The sequence below is a fragment of the Jaculus jaculus genome, chromosome 19 (genome assembly GCF_020740685.1).
Source record: "Jaculus jaculus isolate mJacJac1 chromosome 19, mJacJac1.mat.Y.cur, whole genome shotgun sequence".
Taxonomy (NCBI): domain Eukaryota; kingdom Metazoa; phylum Chordata; class Mammalia; order Rodentia; family Dipodidae; genus Jaculus; species Jaculus jaculus.
In genome coordinates this window covers 927,281-948,746 of record NC_059120.1, presented here as the reverse complement: position 1 = coordinate 948,746, position 21,466 = coordinate 927,281, and positions in this window count along the sequence as shown.

Genomic DNA, 21,466 nt, shown 5'->3' with positions numbered 1-21,466 from the left:
TTAAATTAAAAAAATAATAATAAAGAAAATAAATTTCTGACCTATATAAAAACAATAAAAAATAAAATAACAAACAAAAAAAGAGAAGGTAAAACCTAATGTCACTAGCAACCCTAATGTTGCTCTGGCTTTTACAGTTTCTAATTTTATTCTTATCTGTAATCTTATAACCAGTGGGAAGCCTGGAGAATAAAGTCATCTCTGTGCTGTGTGTCCTCTGAGTACTATAGTGGCAACTCAATTGGAAGCTTTGAAAGTTTATATATGAGCAAGCTTAAAATATATTCATTGTAAGAGCCAAAACCTGATTTGCAATAGAAAGCCATGCTTTAAACTCAAGAGGATCAGCAATGAAATGTTTTATTGATGTGAAAGATGATAGCATACATGGAAGTATTCAACAATTTTAGAGTTATTTTGCAAAAAAAAAATTGAAAAAAATCACCTTACATTGAACTTCCATGAGAAGCATGGTCCAGGAGGCAGCATGATAAAATTTAGCACAAAGCATGACAGGAGTGTCCAGGACACATCTGCATATTCCTTCCAGAATAAGGTGTAGAGGCCCCTTCACAGTGCAAGAGGAACACTTTGGTGCTTTGAATATAAAATATTCCTCATGACCTCATATATTTGAAATTAACCCTCTTTCTGGTAGAGGAAGTATGTGTGGCCTTTGGAAGGTAGAGCCTTGCTAAAGAATATGTGTCACTGGGGACAGACCTTGAGGTTTATGAGTATAGTTCACTGGATGTTCACAGCTCACTCCCATTACGACCTTCCCACTGCTTTGGAGATGTGACAATCTCTTGTCTTCTCTTCCCATGCTTTTTCTGCCTCGATAAAACTTCTCCTCCAAAGTGAAAGCTAGATATAACTCCTTTCCTTCCATACACTGTTTTTGGTTGAATGTTTTGCTTCAGCAAGGAAAAGGTAACTTCTACATACACCTTCTTTCTTAAAGCCCCAAGGGATTTTTAAAACTATGTTTGCATTTTTCAGTCATTGACAATCCAGTAATACTGTTTCTCTGTCATTTGGCTAAACTCAGGAAAAGAGAATCTTAGCTATCTGAAATTCCAAAACACGGCTCGTCAGAGTCCATGGAGTTTGCCATCAATCTTCTGACATGATTTGAGCTTGCTAAGTTGAGAGATGTCTAAAGTTCAGGGGAAAAGCTAACTGCACTTCCTAACTCTCCCATGTTCTAGTTCTCCATTGAACCAAGAGAGAAGGTTTAGTTCCTGCAGATCTTTGGTGGCTAGCCTTATGTATTCTTCTTTTCCTAAGATATATTTCTATGTCTGAATTTTAGTTGGCTTTGTTCATTTTCTGAAGCAAAACAATTTTGTTGCTAAACTCTCCCTTCTTGGCTCTTTTCAGATCTACATCACTACCATGATTTAACCTTACCAAACACAATCAAATGGGTGCTATCCTCATTACATTCCATACATACTTTCATAGTCTTCACAGCCCTCTCCAGAACAAGGGTAGTATTACATCCACATTATCTAAAGAAGAATTGAGGTTAAAAGTAATTAACTAATTTTTCCAGTTAGCAAGTCACAGAGTTAGAATTGGAACTTATGTGTTGTGAACTCAAGCTCATCTCTTGGGTTACTATAGCCCTTACTAGGGCCAGGAAATACAAATACCAAAAATTATCTTGTAAATAAAAATACACTGAAAACTGTACCCCCCCCCACACACACACTGCTCTAAATGCACTGACCACTTATTATTCTAACTGGACTCTCTTTAGGCTTGCTTGTCTGTTTGTAATTCCCTTAGAATTTAAACAGTGTCCAGCCTTTCTTATTCTAATCATTAATGCACACATTTGTTATCAGTGTTGCTACAAAGATTTGTACTGTCCAAAACTTTCTGAAAAATGTAGGTTTCCTGTGAGTCTTAAAGAAATCACATGTGGGTTTTCTTGTATGTGTGTTTAATGTTGAGGCCTTTTCCTTCAGATGCTCAAGTTCTCTGGTCAATAGCTTTGTGAGCTAACCACCTTACCTTCTGCTGTAAATGAAAGGGAATTCAGCACATTAAGGACTCTTCAGCATCCTTTGTAGTGTGATGTTAAAACAGCCTCTTCCTTACTTTCCCACCTTTCCTATCCAGTTGATAGATATATAGACACTATCACAATGCCAGGTTATTTTACTGCTTTATACTAAATTTCCATATTAAAAAGTATTTTATTGGCTCCTATCACTTCTGTATAAAGAGGATCCCAGGTTTTCTTTCTCCTTTATTGCACAGTATTTCAAGAGATACTTTGGACATTTTAGAAGAAAAGTGAGTGTGATGCTTCTGTACCCCTGAAGTCTTCTCTGAAATCTCCTCACTCCTCTGTAGACAGAGTTGGTTCTAGGTTAACAGAAGTAGGGCAGTGTGGTAGTTTGAATAGATGGCCCCCAATATATTCAGTTGTTTATTTGTTTGTAGATTGCATCTGCAGTCACCTGGCTGGAGGCAGTGTCACTGGGTGGCTCTTAAGGTATGGTGGTGGGTTTCATATATCAATCTAAAGCTATGCCAAGTGTGCCTAGCTGGAGTTCCTGAGTGTGCTGTGCGGTGTGGCTTTTGGCTTTGCTTCTCTTTCTCTCTGCTTGGGCCTGTGAAGGCAGGACAGCTTCTTCTGCCATTTATGGAACTTCCCCTGGATCTGTAGGCTTTAATAAATATCCCTTCCTCCATAACTGTGTCTGGTCTGAAAGTTCATCTCAGTGAACCTGAAGCTATCTGCTACAGGCAGTTACACATACTTTGTTCTATAGACCAATAGAAACTGGCAAAGAAGTCAAAGTTCCCTTCTATAACTGCTATAGAAGCATGTTAATAATGGAAGATAACATTATATGCAGAGTGAGAAGTTGTGTTGGGGGTTCAGAACAAATACTCTGCCATAAACATACAGAAAGAAATAATCATTAATATATTTTTTTAAAATTTGAAGCAACAATCATAGAAAAGTTAAAGAATGTACATATTCCATCATAACCAGAGAATGCATAGAATCCAGATCATTAGCCTAACCTTGGACTACTATAGGACCATAGAGCTGGGGAAAATGCTGCTGATGTATACCTTCACAGCTTCTAAGAAGAAGAAACGATCAAATCAGTCAGAAGATGACAGGAAGTCTCTATGACAGAGAAGAAGCTTTTTTCCCAAGTTCATTGACTAATTTCATTCAATTTATTAACTCAAAAACATTTTTTGAACTTACTTAACATATTAGTCTATATTTAATTGCTATAATAACATACCTAAGATAGGCTGAAGTTATAAAGGAAGAGGTTTATTTGTCTCTCAATTCTGAAACTTAGAAGTCCTAGATCAAGGTGTGGGCAAGCTTGTTTCTCCAGAGACTTCCCTCCTCAGGTTGCAGGAACTGGTTTCCTCTCACTGTCCTCACATGGTTGTACTTCTGTGCATGCAGCATTATCCTCTCCATATGTCTACACTTCCTTTTACTTTAAATAGATCTGTCAGATTGGGTTAGGGACTTCCTAATGGTGTTCTTTGATTTAAACACTTCTTAAAGGCCCCATCTTCATATATAGCTGCATTCTGTGGTCCTGAGGTGAGGACTTTAATCATAAATCTGGGCAATGCATCATTTGATCTGTAGCACAGCCATACAGACAAGCCTTAGGAGAGGTAATGAAGACTAGGGCATAAAAATGTGGACTGTGGGCTGGAGAGATGGCTTAGCGGTTAAGCGCTTGTCTGTGAAGCCTAAGGACCCCGGTTCGAGGCTTGGTTCCCCAGGTCCCACGTTAGCCAGATGCACAAGGGGGCGCACACGTCTGGAGTTTGTTTGCAGAGGCTGGAAGCCCTGGCACGCCCATTCTCTCTCTCCCCCTCTATCTGTCTTCCTCTCTGTGTCTGTCGCTCTCAACTAAAAAATTAAAAAACAAAAAAAAAAAATGTGGACTGTAATTGATTTCAATCAAGAACAGGTTTCTGTGTCTTTTCTGTTTAGTAGAAGAAACAGTCCTATCAGGCTATGTACTGTAATGTATCTGGGATCATGAGTGGTAACAATTATTTAGTTTCCCAAAACAGGAAGCTAAAAATAGCATAGTGATATGTTAAGTGCAATTTGCTTTATGTGTTCATACAAATGTTAAATCTTTAGAAATTCTACTCATAATATCTTTCTCCAAATTCTACTGTCAAATAATGCCAATAGATGTTTAGGGATGGAGTTCCAGATTCATAAAACATTAAGAAACACATATATTTACTTAGTAACTTAACTTCAATAAGCAGATGTACCTTTTAGTTTTGAAGGAGGAATGGATTATAGCATTTACCACACAACTGCAGCAGAGATTTGAATCTTCACAGATGATTTACTGCATCTGATGTTGCTCATGTACCATTATTGATAACACAAGCTAACACAAACTTCTTATGGTAAACAAAGTCACAGGCTCCAACCTGAGTAGAAAATCAATTTGCTCATTGCTACTATTATTGCCCAGCCATTGCATGCATTTCTGAAATGCTGAATGATGAAAAGTTCAGAATGGACAGTTAAGTTTAATGAATACCAACAGTTAAATGCCATTTTAAGCAGGTAGTTCATAAGCATCATTTCACTCAATTGTCTGAATTTCTTTCAAATATAGGCTTTTTGTCATAATTCAATAAATCAAGGCTTAGGACCTTCATTCCATTAGCAGTTGCATGGCTGGGGTCCTTTTGCTTTACCAAATAGGGACCATGTCTATGCTACAAGAAGCTCTTCCAGTAATGATAGCTGGAAGCTTTAATAACCCATGGATCTTGGCAGCAGTGAGAAGAAGGTGATACCTCCTATCCCTACAGCTCTCACAAGACTTTGGGTTCTGGGCCCTCCTGTGGTGACAGGTGTTGTGTCTACAGTTATGGACTTGGGGTGACAGAATTCCCCAGCCCTGGATAGCAGCTAGTATTACAAATTCTGGACCTAGGTATCTGAATTCTCTAGATCTAAACCCTAAAACATAGTCAAAAGCAGATTAAAAAAAGAATTTTGAAGGGTGTAAAGAAGGACACAAGGACACTCAGTGGCCAACTAAGACATGAACAGTTAAAATATGAATGAAGCAAGAGCCCATGGTAAAAAAGAAGAAAGCAAACAAATTTGAAAACTTGCTGGGGATTTATTTAACTTCAATTCTGAAATTATGGTTGGAAGGTCTTAAATCTGCTAAAATATATTGCTGTTGTAGGAGACCAGAAAATACCACTCCAAATATGATTATAGAAGACCAGAATATATTACCCCAAATATGACTGCAGGAGACCAGAATACACCTTCCAAATGTGCCTCTTTTGGAGAAGGGTTATTTTGAGTTGATTATTCTTAGATATAGCAGACAAAGAAGAAACACCAAAAGCAGTGTAAAAGTTACCCTCTTGTAAGGGAAATTCGCATTAATAGCAGAAATCTCCCTTTGTAAGGTTGCTAAATCAGATATCTTACCAATTGAGAAGGCTCTGACTTCCACTTCATAATCAACCAACTTTACCATGCTTTTCTTGGACACCTCCTCACTGGCCTCCCTGACTCCCTTCTTTTCTGGAAATAGCTGAAGGTGGTATTTAAGGCTGAATCCAAGGCACCTGTTTGAACCCTTTATTTTCCTGGATGTCTCTTCTGCATATGTGAAACACATATGTTAATGAACTTGTTAGTTTTGCTTTTTCTGACCTATATTTTGTTATTAGAACCCCAATCAAGAGTGTCCAAGCATAGAGGGAACATTGTTTTTCCTCCCAATACACTTATATATTAATAATATGTTGTCATTAGCTAATGATGGTCAATTTCTTCTGTTTTCCACATTAAGCTTCCTGTATATATGGGGAAGATATTTAAATATTAATTACTGACTTTTTCATTTATAGTCTCTGTTCTGAACACAAATTACTAGTATTCTGCTTTATTTTCTATAAATACAAGTTATAGTGGGCATAATCATAATATTCTAAACATCCAGGAAGATGAGGCAGAAGGATCTCAAATGTGAGGCTAGCCTGGACTAAATGGTGAATTTGAAGAAAGCATGAAGTACTTAATGAGACACTATCTCAAAGTAAGTTGAATGAGTCTTTAGAAGGCATTTTTTTCCTCAATCTGTTATCATTGATCATATCCCATGGTCCAATCAAATTTCTGTGTGACCATCAATTACTCATTAAACCTAAGAATATAAATAGATGGCTTTCCCTTGTTATTTGGGTTTTCATTTCTGAATGCATCTATGCCATGTAAAATTGATTCAAACAATTTCTTTCTCTTTCTAGCTTGTGTTTTGTCATAGGAATATCAGCCACGGCCCTTGTGATGAAAAGAAAATATCACATCTTGCTACTGCCTACATCATTACCAAGACCCCAAATTGGAACCTCTTTTCTACTCACTAGTATAGAATTAGTGACATGGGCATTAAAGGACACTGCTAGTCTTATGTAATACAAAGAGCAGGTAAAATGGCAAATCAAATCTGGTGCTATCAAGAGCCAGGATCTGGTAGAAATTAAGTAGAAGTAATGAGGGGGAGTGATAGACTAATGAAGAATAAAAATATTCCTCTTTTTATCTGAAACTTGGTTCCACCTCTTTTTACTCTTTATGTTTTTTTTCTTGCCATTGTCATATCAATTATTAACTGTCTGGATACTGGAGGGTATGGCACTAAGCATGAAGATGAGATTATCATAAACTTAGACATTATTGAGCTGATACTGTACCTACCATGTCAGATTCAATCAGTATGGGTGAATCCTACTACAGAGGGACTTCTGGAAATAAAGTATTCTGATTTCAAAGACATGTACAATTAGAATGAAGTGAAAATTCAGCTACCTCAAGTATGTAGAACAAGAATACGGTGAGGAAATGCTCTAAACAAATGAGTGGTTTGATCCTTGATTTAAAAACAGATGAACAAGCCAAACTGTAGATGTACAAGAGGCTACAATGACAAACACTTCAGTTCAGATTATATTGTGTCACTGAAGAACTGATGACAGATCTCCAAAGATATGAACATAAGATTCTGGTATAAAGCAAGGATGAGAAAACCTGCTGCTAAGCATTCCTTGTTCATGTTTGATGCTCTGATAAAGTGGTGTGCTGAGACTGTTATCATATGTCTAGCAGCAATCATAAGTACCAGTTCCTGAAGGACTATGTTAGCCCAAAGCAAAGGCTGCAAGCTAATTCACATTGTAAAAAAAAAAAAAAAGTATCTTGAGATTTATTTTCTAAAGGAGGGCTGGTGTAGAACACTTGTGTAGCAGATACAAGGCCCTGGATTTGATTCTTAGCACCACAAAAAAAACTAGATAATAAATAAATAAATACCAACTTGTTAAGGAAATGAAACCAGGATTACTTTCATCCTTCACCTTAACTCTCTGGGTTTTCTTTTATGGTTTAGCAGCTTCGTGGGCTGATGAATTTAGTGAATAAATGAATATTCAATGGCAATAATTTCCTCTTTCTTTCAGGCTAAAATAAGATACCTACAGTTTTGCTATTTGATTGCAGTGTTGGTTTCGTGGGGATAATCGATTTTACCAGTAAGTAGACTCTATTATCTGATCAGGACATAGGCAACAATACATGTAGGCATGCTCTGCCTTTAGCCTGAAAGGCCTGGCTTCTACTTGGAAATCTTTTTGTCTTGAAAAGCTATGTGCATTGCTGGCAGAACATAGATCACAATAAATCTTTCCTTATTAAACACATCTAAGATTTGTGGGCTTTGTGTGCTCCTGCCTTAAAAAAGACTCTACTTCTTCCCTCCTTCTCCTCTTCTCTCCATCTTTAATGCAGCTTCTTGATTTAACATTTAATCCTTTTGAATGATGAATTATATAAGTATCTCCTTCAGTCAGCAAAAATACTAAGGTATTTTGGATATTTGGATGCCTTTATGCATGACTGCCACTATAGTCAGCAGGAAGAAGGGATAGTTTAACAGAACTTCTACATCCTTATTCTCTCCCACGTGGACTAATATTAGGTAGGAAAGCTTTGTAGACTGTTGGCCATTGTTCTTGGTGATAATTTGCATTTTTGTAGCATCTCTTATAGAAACAAACCAAACCATTAAAACCCATATACAAATGAATACAAGGTGGCAAGTATCATATCTCTGTGCATGTGGAGTCAGTGGAGGTCCCCAAGGAGACCAAAGACAGCCAAATCAGTACACATCACCATTGGAGACTCAGATGGTTCCCACAGAGCTTAAAGGCCTTAGGAATATTCCTTTAACACTGATGAGGTAATTCCTGAGTCAAATGTTTTGAAATATTATTTCTCCAAAATTGTTTAGAGTTGTTAATTTTACCATTCATCTCCCAAATAACTTGAGTCCCAGCTTGTATCTGAGAGAATGCAACAATCCTTTCTTGTAACTGTTTATCTTTATTAATATATCCCTAAATTCAATCAAAAGGGTATTACTACCAAAACAAAGAAACTGGGCATTGTGTTCCAGTATGCCCATCAGATTCTTGGAGAATATTTGAATGGTATTAAAACTATAGACTCAAAAACCCAAAGGACATCTACTTTGTTCCTGCCTGAAATTCCTCAAGGCAGCCAACCAACAGGACCAATGTCTGATGAAGCCAAAGGATCTGTGAGGTAATAAACTTCTAGAGAAGGGGACAGTGTCAGTGTTCATTAGCTTGTAATTGATAGGTTCAATATTTTTTTCATTGTTTCCTGCTTCTTTTTTTATTAGTTTTGTTCACAGTGAATACAGTCAATTTGGTAGATTCAATATTTTTTATAAGTCTTTTCAGTGCTGTATCATATAGATACAGTGTACAGAAGACAAAACATCATCCCTGTCTCCCATTCTCAAGCATGTTTATCATGTCATTTTCTACCATGGGGTCAGGATTCCAAAGCAAGTTAAGGGAAGATAATATGGCTTTCTTGGTTCATTGATTCAATAGGCTGACAGCCAAAGAGTATCTTTAGCTACCCTGGGTCTCTTTAAAATCTCATTTCTGCCAGCATGGCTAAATTCTACCCTCAGCATTTGCTCTCAAAATGGAGCCAACTCTTGTTTCGCAGAATAGAGTAGGCATAGGCAAGGCAGAGCCTAAAAACTTTTTCATCAATATGGAGTAACTTGTACCTAGCCTGACCTCCACACAGACAGACATGCACACGTTTTCTGAATATCTTGTAGGTGCCTCTATAAAAGTCCTGATTGAAATAATATCATGGTCCTTTATCAAGCTTTAATTCAAATACAAGCTCTATATATTTACAAATGGGCAACTAATAACTACCTTAATATATTTTAAGTATAAATGATGTGTTCATTTGTTCAATGAGAAAATGACACAAGTTTCTCAAGGTCAAAGACTCAAAAGTAGAAAAATCTCTAGTTGAAGTTTTAAAGTCAATAGCAACAAAAGAATATAAAATCGTTTACATTCTTAGGTTATTGACTTTTTCCTTTCACTGTCAGAATATTGTTTCTTAAACTAGATTTGGGAATTGGAAGCAGATAACACACACACCCATACCAAAATATCCCATCACAGCCTTCCTCAGGCATTTCTCTGAGCTCAGTGGTATCTCCCATGCAATCAAGAACAATTAAATGATGATTGTTCTGTTCCTCTGCAACTTTTCCATCTGTCACATTAATTTGATGGGTGATCTCTTATTTATCCTGTGGTAATGTCTTTCTAACCAACTCCATAGAATTGTCAACAAGATAAGATGGAAAGGCCATTAGAGCAAAGGAAGAGGCTGGCTCTTCAGGTGGCGCCTGATGCAGACAGACTCCAAAATTCAGTATTTGGTCTTGATGGACCTTATAACACAATGCTTTAAAATAGGGGAGCTTTGCAAGCACTGTTATAAAAGCTATGAAAGTTGATATAACTAGAGAGTAGGGCATTTTCAAACCTTCTTTTCCTTTATGCCCTGAAACAACTTCTTGAATTCTCTGATTCAGAACCCTGGAAAATTGATCATAGGACCCTCCTTCCAAGGTAAGGAAGGGGTTGCCTTTTAGTTATATGCCAAGAAGAACTTAACAAAAATGACAAGCCTTGCTGTTCCCTCCCCTCACAATTTGTAGCCATTATATCATATACCTTATGACAATCACTAGAGGCATACAATTTTCCATGGGGACTTTTGGATCTTCCTTTCTAAGTGCTTTTGTGTCCTGCAAATTATATCAGGTAATTTTTTTTATATGTCATTAAGTCTTTAATTCAGTGTACCATTTTAACAGTGCTATCATTGATTCAAAAACCAGAAAATAAGTTAGATCCAAATAACAACCTCCAGGTACATCATTAGACGGGAACACATCTAACTCAGTTTCTAATGCCATACTGATAATTTTGTAACTAGACAATAGTTTGTACACTGCAGGTAGTGTGCTATTTTTTTTAATTTAATTTATTAGTTTTCTTTTCAGTAAATACAGGCAGTTTGGTACCATTATTTAGGCTCATCTGTGATCTACCCCCTCCAAGAGTCTCTCCTACATTCATTCCCAGATCCTTGCTTCCAGTCTCCCATAATTGAGGCTTCAAAGGTTTTACTTCCACAAATAGGCTCAAGGATGGGTTATCCAGCCTGGCTTCTTCCCCAACCACAAGCCCTATCTTCACCTAGTTCCGAAGGCCCTTTCCTATCAGGGCAGCTCCCCCTACCCCAAAGGGGAGCGAGCACACACTAGACCTTCTAAGGTGGTCCTCCATCCTTTGTATCCTTGGCTTTTCTTGAACTAAGACATATACTCTGTCTCCCCGACCTGTTCTCTATCTCTCTGTTTCTCTCTCCCTCCCTACTGCAAGCATCTTTTTCCTCTTTCTTTCTCTCCTGGTCCTTTCTCTCTGTTCATTCTCTTTACTTAGTTCAAAGTCTGGTTCATCTCCTTCCCTCTCCCCCAACCCTTCCCTCTTTTGCTATCCTGCCTCATATTTTCTGAAGTTCCTTTACACCTGAGCCTGCCCCATCCTTGCTCCTGTCTTCAGCTCCTTTGTCCCAAACCTCTGCTCTCCCACTTCAGGGCTCTGAGACTGAAGCTCAGAACTGTTATAAAATAAACATTGTGGGCCAGAGAGATGGCTTAATGGTTAAGGTGCTTGCCTGCAAAGTCTAGAGACCCTGGTTTGACTCCCTTAAGCCCATGGAAGCCAGATGCACATGGTAGCATATACATCTGGAGTTTGTTTACAGTGTCAGGAGGCCCTGGTGCACCCATTGATTCTCTCTCTCATAAATAAATTTAAAAAATAAAATAAAAATGTCTACTATTCTAAAAAGCTCAAGTCTCAAAAACTCTATCCAAGCCTAATAGTAATTCTGTATGTTTTTTTCTTTTTTTCTGGTTAACCTGTTGTTCTTTTTTTAATTTATTTTTTATTGACAACTAATACTTACAAACAATAAGCCATGATATTTCCCTTCCCTCCCCCATTTCCCCCTTCACAACTCTGCTCTCCATCATATCCCCTCCCTCTCTCCATTAGTCACTCTTTTATTTTAATGTCATTTTCTTTTTCTCTATTACAAGTGTATTGTGAAGGTATTGCTAGGCATTGCTAGGTCATTAACCCATTTTTTGTTACAGAATTATGATCTAGGAATGTCTATAGTCTTCAACTTTATTTACTTTTGGTATATGATGTAGGGTAGGATAGAAACATAAGGGAAACTAGGGTGATGTGACAGAGGAAAATGAGCCCCTTACTCCCTTGTGTCTGGTTTAAGTCTCTCCTTGGCTGAGTCAACAATTTCAACACACCTAAGAACATCTGTGAAGATTATTTACCTCAAGACAATAGTTCATTTCTGAGAGACATCTCAAATAGTGTCAAAAAAGTGAATGAAACTTAAAGACAGAATACTTGTGACCCATGTATTTAACATTATTAATGCTTCTTTCTCATTTATAAACCTGTATTTTTTCTCAGAAAAATCTCATGAACAAAATTGTGAATAATGTGTTCAGTCTAAACATTTGTCTTGACTTCTGTATGACCTATATATAATAAAAGTTTTTTTTGACAATTTTCCCCTACATTTTCATCTTTTCAGCAAGTCTTTATTATCTGTAAACCTTAGAAATGCACCTTTAAACTACCTGCTGAGACCAGATTGTGCCTTGCTTTAAGTGACTCCATATTGTGTGAAACAGCATTTTTTTTAGACTATGTCTTACTTTAAGTGACTCTATGTTTTGTGCAACAGCATTTTTTAGACTGTGCCTTTCCATTGGTGTTTTTATTTGATAAGCAGAATTTAGTCCACTTTGAGTATAAACAAACAGACAGGATAACTACACTTTGTTGGGCATGTAAACAATACTATATGTCCAGAATCATTAATGAGACAAATACTGATAAATTACTTATTCCTAAAAATAAAAATATATCACATTAAAAACTTATCACAGTGGATTGGTATCATATAAAACAGGCACCATATTAAAACCAACAAGAACACTATACCCAAGAATGTCTCAAACTCCCCAGACTGAGGCAAGTGCAAAACACCTACTTCTGACTCCACCTAGCTCTGCAATGGTGATGGCTTCATTGAAATGTCAACTGACTGTCCAATGTTTGTGTCAAGTGACTGACAGGCAGGGAACTCTAGACCAACCAGGGCCTTCAGCTCAGCTCCATCTCCACTGCTGAAGAGGTCTGCTAGAGCTGCTGTATGTCTGTTCATGCATTCATCTAGCTGTACTTGGACCTGGTCCTGTACTTCAGCTCTGTGTCCACTTCCACTCCACACTGCACTTTAGCAGCTCAACACTGCTCCTACAGCTCTCCAGCAGTGCTCATCTCATCCCCACAGACTTTTTTTTATGTCTCTGTCAGCCTTTGCCTTTCCCTCTGTCTCCACTGCAACTTCCTTAAACTGCTTGACCTCCACTACTGCTTCTCTAACCTTGTGGTAGTGATCCTTAGTGTACTGTATTCATATACAGAGACTGTGTTATATGTAATATGGGTTCTGAGAGTCAACATAGGTAGTAAAGATTGGAATAAAAAAACCTGTGGCTTTGCATGGCCAGCTTTTGAGAGAAATCAAAACTATTTGGTAAATTTCAGACTATAAAACCAATATAACTTATGAATTTATTGTTATTAAATAAATTCTTACACTATGGTGGAACAATACAAATGTACCTTGTGTTTATAACATAGCACACTCAGGATACCACCTTATAATCTGAAGTACAGAGAAAAAAATACTTAGAAATAAATGGAATAAAACACTTTTGCTTAATGTTTTCTTAATATTTAAACCTAAACATAGATTAGATTACATTATATGAATAATATAACTTCAAAAGCTACAATTATACATATACATTCATCCTTCTGCCAAGATACCCTATTATCTCATAATCTCTGCATTGTGTTCTCTATGCATAATTCTGACTGAAATAACTCAGTCAGGCTATTGTCAAAGCTTTAAAATAACTACCTTAAAGGTGAAAGAATCCCATATAAGCCAAATTGTCTCTTTGGTGTTTGTTGGATGATGCCCCCTTCCCCTTGGAGTTATCAGCCTGAGGTAACAACAGAATACTTAAACAAAATTGATACAATGGAGGAGGATGTAGAAAAACACACTTTCCTACGATTGTCACAGTAGACCTCTGTAGAAGATGACATTTGAGCTGAGATAGATGACAATCACATTCAAAAGTTATAAGAAAGCTGGCCCATGACATATGGATTAGGACAAAGTGTACAGGCATTTCAACATTAGCAAGAATATTTAGAGAAGTCAAAAAGACTCTCTGGGGGGCTGGAGAGATGGCTTAGTGGGTAAGGTACTTGCCTGCAATTCAATTCCCCAGGGATGGTGGCCCATGCATCTCAAGTCTTTTTACAGCAGCTGGAGGCTCTGGTGTGCCCATTCTCTCTCTCTCTCTCTCTCTCTCTCTCTCTCTCTCTCTCTCTCTCTCTCTCTCCCTTGTTCTCTTTATATTCATCTACTATCTATCTCAAATAAATGGGGGAAAAAAGTCTGCTCTGATCCAATAAGCTAAGAGAAAAGCATTCTGCATTTTGCTTTGGTGAATTTTTCCATAACAGAATCTTTCGTTTACTCTATGCTTAAGAAAAGGCTATACTGACATACATCACAAGATAATTTTATTTATAAAATTCCTAGTATGCCATAATTCTCATTATGAATTTTCTTTAAATTATTTATTTATTTGAGAGTGACAGACACAGAGAGAAAGACAGATAGAGGGAGAGAGAGAGAATGGGTGCGCCAGGGCTTCCAGCCTCTGCAAACAAACTCCAGATGCGTGCGCCCCCTTGTGCATCTGGCTAACGTGGGACCTGGGGAACCAAGCCTCGAACCGGGGTCCTTAGGCTTCACAGGCAAGCGCTTAACCGCTAAGCCATCTCTCCAGCCCTCATTATGAATTTTTAAGGCATAGCGAGCCTACTGATGGCTACATGTTGCATTAAGCAGAAACAGTGTTCTTCAGTCTTAGTTTTCCTTCATCCAGGACAACATCCTGGAGACAGGAGGAACAACAGAAGCAAGTTTTCTTGAGAGTATTCTCTAATGGTCAGTGGTGTTCCAGAGGAGCCAAGACAATGATGCAAACCAAGAAAGCCCCAAAGCCTCTGTTACTGGAAGGAACCAAGCCAGGTCTAACAAAGGACACTGGCTTAGAAAACAGCTTTTTCACATTTATGTTGGCATTTTTGTTTTGGATATAACTAGCATGGCATTCATGAGGACATATCTATAGAAAACTAACTAAATACATTTTAAAGCTGATTTTTGATGTCATTTGCTCTTATTGATGGCTAAATGCACTTAGTTACCAAACCAGTTCACTTAAGTTTTGGCAATAAATAATGCAAATTAAATGAGTCAAAACTTTTAGGAAGTCAGGCATGGTGGCACACGCCTTTAATCCCAGCACTTGGGATGCAGAGGCAGGAGAATTGCCGAGAGCTCGAGACCACCCAGAGACTATATAGCGAGTTCCAGGTCAGCCTAGACTAGCATGAGAACCTAACTTGAAAAACCAAAAAGAAAAAAAAAATTAGGAAGCTTTGTGAAAATTTGTGCATTGAGCCAGGACCTGCCTTCATATTTACCACATCAGGAAAGGTGAACCTCAAAGTCTTGGGGATTTTCACTTCACAGTCCTGGGGCTCCATGTTCAAAAACTGAAAATAGCTGGCTCCAGAGGCTAATCCACCTGCTGAACTCAGGATCAGTGTGAAGGAACCCCAGAGTTATTCTATTTTAATGAGGTCTGCTACCAGGGCTAGAAAGATGGCTTAGTGATTAAGGCACTTGCCTGTGAAGCTTAAAGACTCAGGTTTGATTCCCCAGTGCTCACGTTAGCCAGATGCACAAGGTGGTGCAAACATCTGTGGTTTGTTTACAGTGGATAGAGGTCCTGGCATGCCCATTCTCTCTCTCTTCAACCCTCCACCCCACCCCCAAGGTTCTTCTGGCTTGAATTGATACTCAGGTAGATAGTAATTTTTAGTGAACTTTCCCACCCCCAATTCCCTCCACTACTGCCTCTGAGGGTTGTCTGTCACTCTAGGGCTGTAGTCGGTTAAAATCAGGCTCCCTGACTTGTGATTGCTCCAATAACTCAGGCCTCCAGGGCAGCTCAGTTTCAAACAACCCTCTGATTCCTATAAAGTGATAAAATGGAATTGGTCCTTACTGATGCCCCATCTGCTGGAGTCACTATGTCATTAAAACCTACAACTGAATTTAAGGCTTGTGAGTGCTGTAGGCTTGTGCTGAGGGTGGTCTACACACTGGTTTTCACCAGGGCCACCTGGCTTACCTTTGGATATGCCTTCTATTTCCTTTTACCCTGCCAAGCATCCTCAAGCCAAACTGTGTTTGCCATGGCTTCTTTTAACAAGTCACCCATATCTTCCTTGGAACATTTCAGCTGTTCTATCTCTGCCATGTGAATGTCTTAAACTAGTTCTTTTTCTCCTTGGAAAGAGTCTATTGTTTCTTATCCTCATTAACAAGGACACATGGGGGTATCTTCTAATCTTTCATCTTACCTGGAAGTAGGAAATGTTAATTAACTATAATTGTTAAAAAATATTTTTGAATCCTTTTTTGTTCTTTTCACAATTTTTATTAACATTTTCCATGATTATAAAAAATATCCCATGGTAATACCCTCCCTCCCCCGCCCCCCGGCACTTTCCCCTTTGAAATTCCATTCTTCATCATATTACCTCCCCATCTCAATCATTGTACTTACATATGTACAATACCAACCTATTAAGTACCCTCCTCCCTTCCTTTCTCTTCCCTTTATATCTCCTTTTTAACTTACTGGCCTTTGCTATAAGTATTTTCCTTCTCACACAGAAGCCCAATCATCTGTAGCTAGGGTCCACATATGAGGGAGGACATGTGGCACTTGGCTTTCTGGGCTTGGGTTACCTCACTTATTAACTATAATTTTGATTGGATGTATCTCAATCAGGATACTTCCTTTTTTAATTTTAGTTATTTATTTGAAAGAGAAAAAGAGAGGCATACAAAGAGAGAGAGTGTGTGTGTATGGGAACATCTGGGCTTCCTGCCATGGCAATTGAACTCCATATACATGCCACTTAGTGCATCTGGCTTTACATGGGTACTGGGGAATTGAACTCTGGTCCTTAGGCTTTGCAGGCAAACACCTTAATTGCTGAGTCATATCTCCAGCCCCAAAGATACATTTTTATTAACAAATATCTACTCAGCACCTATCCTGAAAATAAAATACATGATCTCTCTTCAAGGGGCTCAAAGAATCATTGTTATAGAGTGGATTAATATGGTGAAAATACATGAGTTATTGCAGAAACACAGAAAGAGCATGTGGTGGTACTTCTCAGATATGAGGACATTTGATCTGGTTTCTGAAAGGTACATAAAGGATAGCCACAGAAGCAAGGATTGGAGGAATAAATAAGAGAAACCATGAAAAAATAGCAATCTAATTGTACTATTTTTAACATCTGACAATAGTTAGGAAGAGAAGGAAATATATTTGGGACTTTTTCAATGCAAGAAATCAAGGAATGAAGTCTTTAATAGGCTGACTAGGAAAACATATGACTAGAAAAGAAACAAATAGAATTAGAAGTTTGGGGGAGTTGATAAACCACCCAATAAAGCAAAACAATATTCATTGTAATTCTTGTGTGTTGCAACACTTATTTTTAGACTATAGTTAGTTCATCAGTTTAAAAATACAGTTTGTTTGGCTTTCTGGTCCTGGATTACCTCACTTAGTATAATCCTTTCCAGATCCATCCATTTTACCTGAAATTTTCATATCTTCCTTTTTCTTTACCACCAGGAATAGATAGTAAGACCCTATTGCTGAAGACTCCACATACTTGGACTGAAAGGCCACTGAGAAATCCTGCTGGAACTGAGCTGAAAACCTCCTCCATGTAGACCAGCTAAAAGAAAGCTGGAAAAAGCAGTACTCTATGCACCTCAATAGAAAAGAGATAAATCACCAGTGAAGATACTCAACAGTGGACACTGCAAGCCTTATATTTGGCCAACCAGGCCAAATGAGCCAATGGGTACAATAGTGGCACATCTGTTATGGGGGAAACCAACTGCCCTCTAATTTGACTGGAGGCCTGCTTCATGGGAGGGAATACATCCCTGATACTAAAAGCCTACAACAGGGGTAGTTGTGAGCCCTAGGGGTGCAACATCTGCTGCTGTCTGGCTAAATGTATACACTATGCTTATCAAACTGCCCAGTAAGCACTTCTCTTAATGTTCATACCCATATATTAATGATGCTCTCACTTTTTTGTTAGAGAACTTTCTCTTTTCAGATGAAAGTGACCTTGAAATGACTCAGAAGGCATCACGGTGCTGATAAGTGACAGATGAGTGCTCAGCACTGTAATATCTCTATCATACCTTCTAAGGCTCAAGGTCCATTGTGGAAGAGGTGATGGAAAGAATGTAAAAGCCAAAGGAAGGGTAGGACTCCTTACAACATGCTCCTCCAGACACAAAATGGCCTGGATGTCCATGACTTCACAGTGCCTGACACTACCTTACACAAGACCATCATAATAGGAGGAAAGATGATGACAGAAAAATAAAAGAGAGTCTGATTGAGAGGGGGAGGGGATATGATAGACAGTGGAGTTTTAAAGGGGAAAGTGGGGGGAGGGAGGGAATTACCTTGGGATATTGTTTACAATCATGGAAGTTGATAATTATAAAAAAAAAATTAAATAAACAAAGCAGTTTGTTCTATTTCAATACTATTTTGAAACAACTATACACTTACATATGTACATATTTAAGGGAGGAAGGATTGCTTTTGGCTTGTGGTTAAGACAGGTTCAGTTCAACATGGTGGGGAAGGTGGGAACTTGGTAACTACATCATGTGGCTGGGACTCCTCTAATCTCAGTGGGTAAAGAAGCAGAGGTAGAGGATGCAACAGGTCATCTGGTTTTCTCCTTCTCCTTTTATTCAGTTTGAATCCACAGACCATGGGATGGTATCACCCACATACAGTTAATCCTCTCTAGAAACATTCTCATAGATATACCTAGATGTCCTCTAGAGGATTCTAAATCCAATCAAGTTAACAATAAGGAGTAACTACCAAAAATGATGAATACCTATATTGACAGTCTCATGAAATGTTTAAAAACAGATAGTAAAATAACCTCAATCAACTTTTAATTTGTAAGGTAGTTATTTGGTTCAATATAATAAAGCTAAAATAACACTCATAATAGACCAACTATTGTCAGAAAATTTTTTTTTTTTTAATTTTTTATTTATTTATTTGAGAGTGACAGACACAGAGAGAAAGACAGATAGAGGGAGAGAGAAAGAATGGGCACGCCAGGGCTTCCAGCCTCTGCAAACGAACTCCAGACGCGAGCGCCCCCTTGTGCATCTGGCTAACGTGGGACCTGGGGACCGAGCCTCGAACCGGGGTCCTTAGGCTTCACAGGCAAGCACTTAACCGCTACGCCATCTCTCCAGCCCCTATTGTCAGAAAATTTGATGGGTTTATATTATTAGTTTTGACCATGAACCACCATGAATGCTTTATGCCTTACAGAAGAAAATGTAAATTATAAAAGTATAAAGGCTAGCAGAAAAGATTATTTGCACTTATGTTATAGAATGACTTTCTTAGAATAAAAGCAATGACAAAAACTTCAATGAAAACTGTCTAAGCATAGATAATTTTAATCTTTTGCATATCAAAACTTAAAGGAAACCTGTGCAACACATTTATAATATATTTTTTAGAAAATAAATTATCATATATATTGTGGTAGTTTGAATAGATGGCCCCCAATATATTCAGTGTTTTATTAGTTTGTAATTTGCATCTGCAGCCATCTGGTTGGAGGAGGTGTTACTGGGCAGATCTTAAGGGGTGGTGGTAGGTTTCAGATTTCAATCTAAAGATATGCAAAGTGGGCCTAGCAGGAGGTCCTGAAGTGTGTTGTGCTGTGTGACTTTTGGCTTTTTGGCTTGTACTTCTCTCTCTCTGCTTGGACCTGTGAAGGGAGGCCAGCTTCTTCTGCCATTATGGAACTTCCCCTGGATCTTTAAACTTCAATAATCCTTTTCCTCCATAACTGTGCCTGGTCTGAAAGTTCATCTCAGCAAACCTGAAGCTGTAGGCTACATATGTGTATACATATATACATATATATTTCTAGACAACTGTTAAGGGATTCTATTGTTTTCTCTATGTAACTGTTTCTTTCACCACTGAGTTTTTATTGCCTTTCATTACCCCATGACTATATTTTGATTTAGCAAAGCTTTTTTTGTTCTAAAATCAAGAAATATAAACTTAAATATTTCTCTTCAATAAAATACCTCCATTATACAATGACTCAGATGTGAAAATAAAGTAGCTTTTGACCTGACCATTCTATATTAAATGTAGGTTATCTTATGTTTATATAGTCTAAATTCATACAGATCACATAAAGGGCCTCATTCTATGCACAGACATCATTTTTTGGTTAAATATATTTTGTGACCTTATAAAAGGGAGCATATCAGCTCAAGCACAAAAAATTAATACTATTCAATACAATTATGAAATGCCTCAGGTTCAAATACGAATGTACACAGAAATGAGTGTTTTTAAGAGTTAAGGAAGAGTTGGATGTGGTGGCAATTTCCTGTAATCCTAAAACCTGGGATGTGGAGAAAGGTGAATCAAGAGTTCAAAGCCAGCCTGGACATGAGATCCTCAGAAAACTTCCTACTTACCAATCTGCCATGTGACTCTGTGTTGTTATTTTTGTACTGCAGTGTCCAATCTCCAACATGAGGTTGGCTTATCTGACCATTTAACTAAAGTAGGTAGCTACTAAAAGTTATTCTTAGTATGTGGGTGAAATTGGCTAATTAATATTGCTCTGAAAAATTAAAGAAAAAAGTCTGCCCTCCATGTCGCAAAAATCACAAAAGCTTATATTTCAAATTTACTAGTAATTTGAGACTAATCAATATATAATTTTATATTTAGTCATAATTTATCATATTTTAAATAATGCTTTTAGTGAAGATATTGAGATAGACCTTGTAATATATTATTGATGTTATAACAGAGACAAAACTTTTCCATAAGGCCTTAGAATTTTCCATAAGATTTGATCTACTACTATATTTCTCAGAATATATAACATAGAAATGATAAGAAATAATGGCAGAATAAATAAAATAATTACAGACTTTTATCATCATTTGTAGCATCATTAATATAATTAAGCCTAAGATTCTACCAATTCAAAGGTAAGTTAAATAAATTATAGTCTATCTCTATGTTATACAACTAGGTAGTATCAAGAATCAAATTTATCCTTTATGTGGTGGGAAACTAAAATATAAGATTAATTAAGACTGATTATAAATTACAATGTTAATGATACTGATAATTTTGATAAGGAATATGTTTAATTAAGTTTTATGTGTGTTTGTGAATACTTTAAGAATTTTTCAAATTTCTCTTATCATATAGCTTACCTTTATTTTCTTTAGACATTAGAGGGATAGGTTAATCTTGTATCTCTGTTTGTCACACATTGTCAAGATAAGTTCATTTCATTTTCCTTATTCATGTTCCCTATATGTATATACACATATAACCATACCAAAATTAAATAAATTGGGGTGGTTAATCAGGTATCCACCATAAAGTTATGTGTTATAAATTCTTGCTCCCCAGCTGGTAGCAATTCCGAAAGTGAAGCCTTGCTGGAGGTGGTGTGTTGCTGTTGGTGAACCTTGAGGTGTATTAGCCCCTGGTTTGCCAGTATTAGTTGGGTCACTCTCCTACTGCTGTTGTCCACCTAATATTGGCAAAAAAGTGATGTCCAACTTCTGCTCTACTATCTT